This window comes from Sorex fumeus, unplaced genomic scaffold (genome assembly GCF_029834395.1).
Source record: "Sorex fumeus unplaced genomic scaffold, SorFum_2.1 ptg000044l, whole genome shotgun sequence".
In the NCBI taxonomy this organism is placed as follows: Eukaryota; Metazoa; Chordata; class Mammalia; order Eulipotyphla; family Soricidae; genus Sorex; species Sorex fumeus.
The window spans coordinates 8234889-8244346 of NW_026606101.1; positions in this window are offsets into that span (position 1 = coordinate 8234889).

Sequence of the window (9458 nt, forward strand, 5' to 3'; positions counted from 1 at the left end):
GATTTGTAAATGATGTATGAGGAACAACATAGTCTCTATGGATATGTCAAAACCGTGACAAAGCAGGCCGCTCTGACCAGTAGCATTAGGTCAAAAGGGTCACCAGGTGGCTGACCAACGGTGCATGGCTCTATTCATCGTCCCATCCACTTTCCCACGTCCCATTCCCTTTTCCTTTCTTTTGGGTGGGTTGTGGAAACATACTTAAGTCTGTACCTGTGCTCTGAATAAACGCACGCATGCATTCATGCCATCTCCTGAATGACGGAACCCTGTGTGACTCGAGTGCTGATTTCACCCTGACGGCCCTCCCCTGGCTCGGCCCTATGACGCCGGACGCGGCAAGGATCCACTTTTGGTGGGGCTCAGGGGACCACATGGTGTGTCAGGGATCAAACCTGGTTTGGCCGTGTGCAAGGCAAGCACTCTACCCGCTGGACTATCACTCCAATCACGATCACGATCACAACCATCCTGTTGTTCGTCGATTGCCTCGAGCAGGCCCCAGTAACGTCTCCTTTGTCCTAGCCCTGAGATTTTAAAAAGTGCCATATTCAAGGCTCTTTCAGGCTTAGGAGAATGAGACCCATCATTGTTACTGGTATTTGGCATATTGGGTACGCCACAGGGAGTTTGCCAGACTCTGCCGTGTGGGCAGGTTATATTCGGTAGCCTGCCAGCTTGTCCAGTTTATCACTCCAGGATGGACATTTTATTAACAAGCAAACAAACAAACAAACAAATAATCTGCTGGGGTCAGGGAAAACTCAACAGGCTAGATTCGGGAGACTCTTGCGGGAGCCCCAGGTTTGGTCCTCGGTACCCTGTAGACCCTTGAGCACTACTGGGAATGAACCCCCCAAGCACCAAGCCAGGCGTATTTCCTCAGCACTCCTGAGTATACACCCCCACCCCTGCCCCCCACCAAAAGAGAGCTTCCTTCTGCCTCCTCCAGGGGAAAACAGTCTTTCTCAAAGCTTGCTGGAGGTAAAGTTTTCTGGACACATCTTTGGCAGGTCTTCAGATACCTGCTGGCAGGTGACCCTGCCATCCTGTTTCTGCAACTTGACCCAAAGGACACAAGGAAGTCAGTGTGTGACTATGCCGGGGTTGGCCTGGCGTGGCTGCTGCCCGTGTGAACAAGGAAGTGGGAGCCAGCCTAGGGCTGGTGAGAGGCTCTGGGAAACAAACCAGGCGAGGGAGGCCACGGGCCCTAGACTGCTACTCAGGCTGAAAGTGCTCGTCTGGCAAGTGGAAGGCCATGCAGTGATGACCTGGTCCGCTTTCCTGCCTGAAATAAACTGAGGCTGGGGCCAGAGAGCTGGCTCAAAGGGCCGATGCGTGCTCTGTGTGCAGGAGGCTCAGGTGGGGTAACCTGAACAGCCAAGCCTCACCAGAAGCAATGCTGGAGCACAGAACGGGGAGTACCACCTGTATGTGCCTCCCCCAAGCACCACTGCATGTGTCCCATCCCCCAACACACAAATTGCAGAAATAAAAGAATACTTGGGAGTGGAGAACTGGTAAGCGGTGTGTGTGTGGGGGGGAAGCGTTTGCCTTGCATGGGACTGACCCAGGTTCAATTCTTGCCATCCCATATGGTCCCCTGAGCCCACCAGGAGCGATTAATACGGAGCCATGAGTAAGCACAGAGTACGGCTGCCTTGTGTGGCCCCCAAACAAACAACAAACAAACACTGTCCTCCCGTTGTTCATCGATTTGCTCGAGCAGGCCCAGTAATGTCTCCATTTTGAGACTTGTTACTGTGTTTGGCATATTGAATATGTCACAGGGAGCTTGCCAGGCTCTGCCATGCGGGCAAGATACCCTCGATAGCTTGCCAGTCTTTCCGAGAGGGGTGGAGGAATTGAACCCGGCTCAGCCAGGCTGGCTGCACACAAGACAAATGCCCTACCACTGTGCTATCGCTCCAGTCCCCAAACAAACAAACAAACAATAAATAAAAGGAAAGAAAAGGAAAGGAAAAAAGGAAGAAAGACAGAGGAAAGGAAGGAAAGAAGGAAGGAAGGGAAGAAAGAATCTTTTTGACATAAGATGCTCCTAAGAGGGAAGTTCCAGAGATACTATGCCAAGAGATACCATGTTTCTCTTCCTTGGCTCAGTGTTTCTCTCTGTGTTTCTCTTCGGTGGCTCCGGGCTTCTGTTCTGCTTCCAATGTTTGCTAGCCAGGAGTGACGTGAGCTCATTTCTGATTCTATTAGCTGGAAAGGGCAGGTTGCACCCCACCCCCAGTGTAAGGCAGATCCTTCTGTGGTCCTATCTGTCCCCTCATACACCAACCCGAGAGTTCCCAAGGGCAAGGTTGAGTCTTCCCAGTCTTGGATCCCTCCGGCATGTGGGGTTCTCCGGGAAACCCACATTTCAGGACCCACCATGGTGTCGCCGTGCACCCCTCGTTCTGGTCTCAGCAGTCCGGGGTGTGGCAAAGACGCGGGCGCAGAGGACTGAGGTGGAACTGACCCAGACCGGGGCGTCTTCCCCAAACCTGGCCTGGGAAGGCTTTTCTCGAGCGGCTCTTGGGAGCGGAGGCCTGGGGGTGAGTAGGGGCTGCACTGGAACATGGTACAGCAGCCCTGAGCGTGGCTGGGGGGCGGGAGCTGGACTCAGCCCCCCACAACTGCATGGGCTCCCAAGCTGGGAGTTAGGGAACCGGGATGTGGGACCCTCAGTCAACCTGAGTCCCCTCTCACGCCACAGCTCCCCTCTGTACACCGAGTGGGAAAGAGAGACCATATCCCTGTGGGCCCTTCAACTCCGGCACAGGACAGCGTGGTCAAGGGAGTGGAGACCTCAGGAAAACAGTGGACACTCCTCGTTGAGAATGTGCCCAGGCAGGGGCCACCTGTAGGGACGGAAAGTCCCACCCCAGCAACTGGAGGGCCAGCCTGCGGCCACGTGGGCCCACACTTGGATCAAGGTCTCTGCGGGGCTTCGGGGCTGGCTGGCTGGGTGACTCCCAGAGAGTTCTGCCCTCCCCCAGCTGCACACAGCACCAGGACCAGGATGTGCCCTGCGGAGCAAGAAGGGGCTGGCTGGGCTCTGATTCCTAAACGGTTGACTGGAAACAATGGAGCAAAGCCGGAGTGTGGGGCGCAGGGCGGGGGCTCCTGCTAGCATGAGGGAGGGGACGTGCGGGCGGGACCCAGAGCGGGCTGGAAGGGCTGCAGCACCCGCTTTGCCTGCTGAAGCCCCAGTCTGGTCCCAGGCACCCAGTCGGAGCCACCTCTGAGCAGTGGGAAAATAAAAAAAGAATGAGCCTAAAGCAGAAAAGCCTAAGGGGAGACGGGCGCGTGCCCCTGACCACAAGCCAGTGTTGGCGCCGGACCCTCCCGCTGGGAGGAGTCTCCGGGCTGGACCGGGCTTCACCAAGGGCAGCTGGCAGCAGCCCGAGATACAGCACTCTCTGTTGCCCCCGCCTGTACTTGGCTGGCAGGCTGCCCCCCCAGCCCCTCCCCGTGGCAGGCCCCTCTCGAGGCCCCCGCCCCCACCCCGAGCGCCCTGACTCTTTTCCCTGCTTCCCTGAGCCTCGCTCTGCTTCTCTGTGCGTCTTTCCTGCCAGTCTCCCCTCCTCCCAATGGCCCCTTAACTGGGCTCCCGGGAGGCCCCTGGGCTGGAATCTGGTTTCCTGCTGGGCCTGTGCCGGGTGTGATAGTTCCCGGCATGGCTCCTGCGGGCCTGACGCTGGGGGCCAGTGCCCCTTCTCTGTGAGAGCCTCGGGTTCTCTGCTGCCCGCCCCCACCCCCGCCCCCCACCCCGAGGGGCCGCAGAGCTGGAGATATGGAGCAGAGAGAACAGGGCAACTCGCCCCCACTGGGACCGCCTGTGGGATCTGCTTGGTTTGGGGCTCACACCGGACGGTGCTGGGGGACACGGTGCAGGACCGCTTCACTGTAGCCCCGCCCCCAATAGACTGTCCCCTGAGCCCCTGGGCCTGCGTGTGGGGCAGAGAACACCCAGGGCCACAAAACAGGAGGGGCCCACAGCCTGGAGCCGGGGTCCTAGTCACAGTGCTGCTCGCGACTGACCATGCGGCGTGGGGCCAACCTCCAGCCTTCCTGGTCCTCACTCCGCGCTACCACCACCACGACCACCACCACCACCACCACGGAAGGCAGGTGGGAGCTTCCTCCATCATCTGGGGGTCTGGTCGAGTCACTAATTTTTTTTGAATTTTTAAAAATGTTTTGCTTTTTGGGTCACACCCAGAAATGCGCAGGGGTTACTCCTGGCTCTGTGCTCAGGAATTACTTCTGGGGGTGCTCAGGGGACCATATGGGATGCTGGGGATCGAACCTGGGTCGGCTGCGTGCAGGCAAATGATGCCCTACTCACTGTGCTATCGCTCCACCCCCTCAATTAATTCTTTTTTAAACTTTCTTTTGGTTTTGTCTTGGGGACCACACCCTACAACACACACAGGCGATCCTGCTCTGTGCGGGGGGGGGGGGGGGGGGGGGGGGCGAGGGGGTTGCTCCCAGCCATGCTCAGGGCATCCTCCCATTCCAGAGATTAGACCCAGGCCTCCTGCAAGCAAAGGAGTGGGCCAACCCTCTGGACTATCTCCCCAGATTTAAATGCAATTTTATTGGTGTCTTGTATTTTGTTTTGTTTGGGGCCACATCCAGCAGTGCTTAGAGCATACTCCTGGCTCTGTACTCAGGAATCACTCCTGGTTAGACTTGGGGAATCATACGGGATGCTGGGGATCAAACCCAGGTCGGCTGCATGTGAAGCAAATACCTTACCCACTGCGCTATCTCTCTGGCCCCTGCTAGTATATTGGCAAATAAGGTTGTTGATTTTTGTTTTGTTTTGTTTTGGGGTAACACCTGGAGATTCTCAGGGGTTAATCCTGCGTCTGCACTCAGGAATTACTCCTGGCGATGTTCAGGGGACCTTATGGGATGGTGGGGATAAACCCAGGTCGGCCACATGTAAGGCAGACACCTTACCCGATGTATTATCACTCTTGCACACATTGGCAAATAAGTTTAAGGTGTCCAATAACTGGACAGTAGAACACAACATGATTCCTTCATTGCATTAGTTGAGGCTTCTATTCCATTACATACTTTGTGTGTGTGTGTGTGTGTGTGTGTGTGTGTGTGTGCGTGTGCATGCATCAGCAATTAAAATCTAGTTTCTTAACAACTTTGAAGTTTATTTCAGTCTCGGTGCTTAGAATCATTGTTCTGTGCATTAAGCCTCTTATCTGCCACTTCCAGATTTATACCTATAAATACTATTTCCTCTCCCCACCCTTGGTAGCCACCATCTGACTCGTTAGAGCTCAGCTTTTGCAGACCTCACATACTAGGGATCTCACACAGTATTTGTTTTTCTCACTCTGACCGAATTCACTTGGCTTAAGGCCTTCAAGTCCCATGCATGTCATTGCAAACAGCAGGACTTCCTTCTTGCTGGTGACAGAACAGTCATCCTTTGCCCATATTCACCAGGCTTCTGGCGGCAGAGATAAGGGACGGTTGGGGGCAATGCAGATTGGTGCCGTCTCTATGGAAAACAGGATGGAGTGCCCCCAAGAGATTGAAGGCAGACAAGAACTGGAGAAGAACTGAGTGTTGAAAGTAAGTAAACAGATATACATGATAACCCTGTGGCAGCTGTATTGCAAACCATAACACCCAAAAGGGGGTGGGGGGGAGAGAGAGAGAGAGAGAGAGAGAGAGAGAGAGAGAGAGAGAGAGAGAGAGAGAGAGAGAGAGAGTGAAGGGACAGGTGCTGGATATATATATGACTGAAACCCAATCATGAACAACTTCATAACTGTGTATCACACTGTGATTCAATTAAAAAATAAACATTAAAAAAAAGGGTATAATTACCATATGCAGCAATTCTACCTGGAGATATACACGCAAAGGCCATGGAACAGGGGCTGGGTGAGATGCCTGATACACTTTTACTGCATTTCACAGCCAAGACACAGACACAGTCGGAGTGACCGTCCACGGGAGATAGGATAAAGAGAGAGAGAGTAAACAGACACACTCCAGCGAGGCATATACTGGCTCACCAGCTTCCTCTGGGGCTGAAACTCTTGTTTCTAACAAGCTCCCGGGTGATGCAAATTTTGGACTGTGCTGGAAAAATCAGGAACAAATCAGCTCCCAGCGTGCTTTGCAGTTCTCTCTGCTCCCTGTGGCTTGGAGCACAGCGTTCCACCCTGCAGCCACGCTCCTGGGGTCATTGGCCCCAGGGAGAAGGGTGGCCGAACCTGCATCTGGGCCCCTGCTGGGGGCTCTGCAGTTGAGAGTTTGGGTTTTGGGTTGGTGTGGGGTTTTTTTGTATGTTTTTGTTTGGGAGCCATGCCCAGCGATGCTCAGGGGGTTCTCCTGGCTCTGCACTCAAGAATTACTCCTGGTGATGCTTAGGGAACTGTTTGAGATGCTGGGGATCAAACCCAGGTCAGTTGTGTGCAAGGCAAGCACCCTCCTGCTGTATTATTGTGCCAATTGACTTTGGTGTTGGAGGTGGAAACTCACTGTATTCCCGACCCCCCCTGCAGCCACAGCTCACCCATCTCTCTCTCTCTCTCTCTCTCTCTCTCTCTCTCTCTCTCTCTCTCTCTCTCTCTCTCTCACACACACACACACACACACACACATACACACACACGTATACACACACACATACACACACACACCCTAGCCCTGAGGCTTGTGGATTTCCTGAAGAAACAGGAATATCAGAATGATGGACCATGGTTTAAAGATCAAGAGTCAGGTACTCGAGGGCTGGAGCGATAGTATAGCGGGTAGGGCATTTGCCTTGCACGTGGTTGACCCGGGTTTGATTCCCAGCATCCCATATAGTCCCCCGAGCACCACCAGGAGAAATTCCGGAGCGCAAAGCCAGGAGTAATCCCTGTGTATCGCCAGATGTGACCCAAATAGAAAAAAAAAAAAAAAAAGAGTCCGGTACTCGGGGTGTTGGGGCTGGAGCATTAGCACGGTGGGTAGGGCATTTGCCTTGCACATAGCTAACATGGCTGACCCGAGTTCGATTCCTCCGCCCCTCTCAGAGAGCCCGGCAAACTACCGAGCGTATCTCGCCCACATGGCAAAGCCTGGGAAGCTCCTCGTGACGTTTTCGATATGCCAAACACAGTAACAAGTGTCACAATGGAGACGATACTGGGACCACTCGAGCAAATCAATGAACAACGGGAGGACAGTGACGGTGACAGTGACTCGGGGTGCAAGAGACCCCTGAGAACAGAGAACAGAGCTGACTGGCGCCTTGTCCACAGAGCACAGGGTCCACGCACGTGCATCGGGCTCAGTGGTCTCTAGAACATTCGCACAGGTGGGGAACACTCACCAGAGTCTAATCTTACGGCACTTGTGGCAGCCCCAGAGGGCATCGGCTCAGCAGCCAGTGGGAAGCTGAGATGGTTGGTGCGGGGACGAAGCCCCAACAGGGCGTTGGCAGGTGGGTTTGGAGCAACAATCATACACAGTGCATTCACAGTGGCCTGGGGGCTGCTAGAATGTTCTGGAAGTCTTCAAGTCTTCCCTTCTGGGGATCTCCTTCCTCTCTCTAGCTCCTCTGGCAGCTTTTCTGGTCTTAGTTCAGCATCTCCACTGGTCGTTGGCAACTAGAATGGGGCACGGTCTTGGTGGGTAAATTAAAGGATTTTTCTTCCTTTGGTCTGTTGTCTTTTTACAGTGCACAACCTTAGACAATTGAACTCAGTAGGTCTGCCCCAGCCTGTCAAGTCCCCAGCGCCCCGAACAGCCCCGTGATCCCTAGCACAAGAGCCAATTTCTGGCCACACCATAGCCAGTTATGTGTGAAAGTATCATTAAAGGGGGTGCAACCCCTGGTGGGCACCACAACTGAAAAATGTGCAGGAAGACCTTGGCCAGGAAGTGCAACTCTCAACGAGTCTATGTGTGTGCAGCACAGCACCCCCTGGTGAGCACTGCAGCCATCACCGTGTGCCTTAACTACAAGGCAAAGCCTGGTGGGCATCTGTGCAGACCTCAGTGAGCACCGGCCGCAGCTGAGTGTGTGAGCACCACAACCGGATGTGTGGCACCTGACAAGCAGCTAAAAGTGTGTGAGCATCACCGCCAGGTGTGTGTGTGTGTGTGTGTGCCAACAGCAGCTCCACCAACTCAAACATGAACCAAGTAGAGAGAACACAATAGAAACCCGAGCTCTGCCCTGGTCCCAGGCTCTGCCCCTGTCCCTGAACTCTGTTTGGGGACACACTAGCTGGACAAAAGGGCACAGAGCCGTCCTCATTCACGCATCTCTGTGTGAGTTTGCGGGGTCCACGGTGAGAGGCGGCTCTCTTGGTGGACACCAAGGGCGAGTGGCTGGAACTCAGTGATGTGGGACCCTTAGATCCCATCTGCTGGGTATTAGGAAGCAAGACTCTCCCTCTGGACACAGTAAACCTGACCCATTCTCGAGCAGTGTGGAATGTGGGGGGTCTCCTCATAAAAAGGGGGCATTGGTACTTTCTGCTAGCAGAGGCAGTGGCAGGGATTAGAGAAAAGAAGAAGTTGATTCTATCTGGACTCTAAGCTGGTGCCACGGGCCACGGCAGATGCATCCCATGGATGGGGGAGTCAACACAAAACAGGACACAAACCCAGGACACAGAATTCCATGGGAAAGACAGTGTGGTTTTCGAGAGGCAGGCACAGTGGGAATGCAGTTCTGGGAGAGATGTGAATGCAGTTCCTAAAAGCTTGTCGTCCTTCTCACACCCCACACCATCTTCCGAGGAACAGCCCCGCTTCCCCCAGTGTGTTCAGAGACACGTGAGAGGGGGTCAAGAGCTGCAGAAAGACTCCGGGGGGAGGCCAGGAAGCGGGGGTGCAGAGCCCTCACCTCCCGGAGCCCCTGTGTGACTTCACTCCTGTCCACTGTCTGCCCCCAGCATCTGGATATCCTAGGGAGAGAGGGGGACCTGGTCACGGCCGGCAGGGCCCCCTCGCTTGGGGTGGGGGGAGTGGGATCTTGGAAGCAAGCGTGGAGAGCTGCCTTCTGGGAAGGGAGGGGAGGCTGGGTCTGCCTGCTGGCCGAGAGGCTGGGGGTGGCCTCCCCCATTTCGCTGTGGGGGCTGCTGTCAGGGACTGCCAGCTCCATGCCATCTGCAGTGTCCCCCCGGCTGTTCCATCTCAGACAAGCGGCCTGGGCAGGGCTGCTGTGGAGGCCTCACTGATCACCAGCCAGAGGGACCCTCCTTCCTGCAAACTTGATGGATGATGAGAGTGGGGGGAGTGGGGGAGGGGCAGGGCTGGGCAGGCAGGGCTGGGTCTGTCTCTTAAGGACCACTGTAGCACTGTAGCACTGTCCTCTCATTGTTCATCGATTTGCTCAAGCAGGCCCAGTAATGTCTCCATTGTGAGACTTTGTTGTTAATGTGTTTGTCATATCGAATATGTCACGGGTAGTT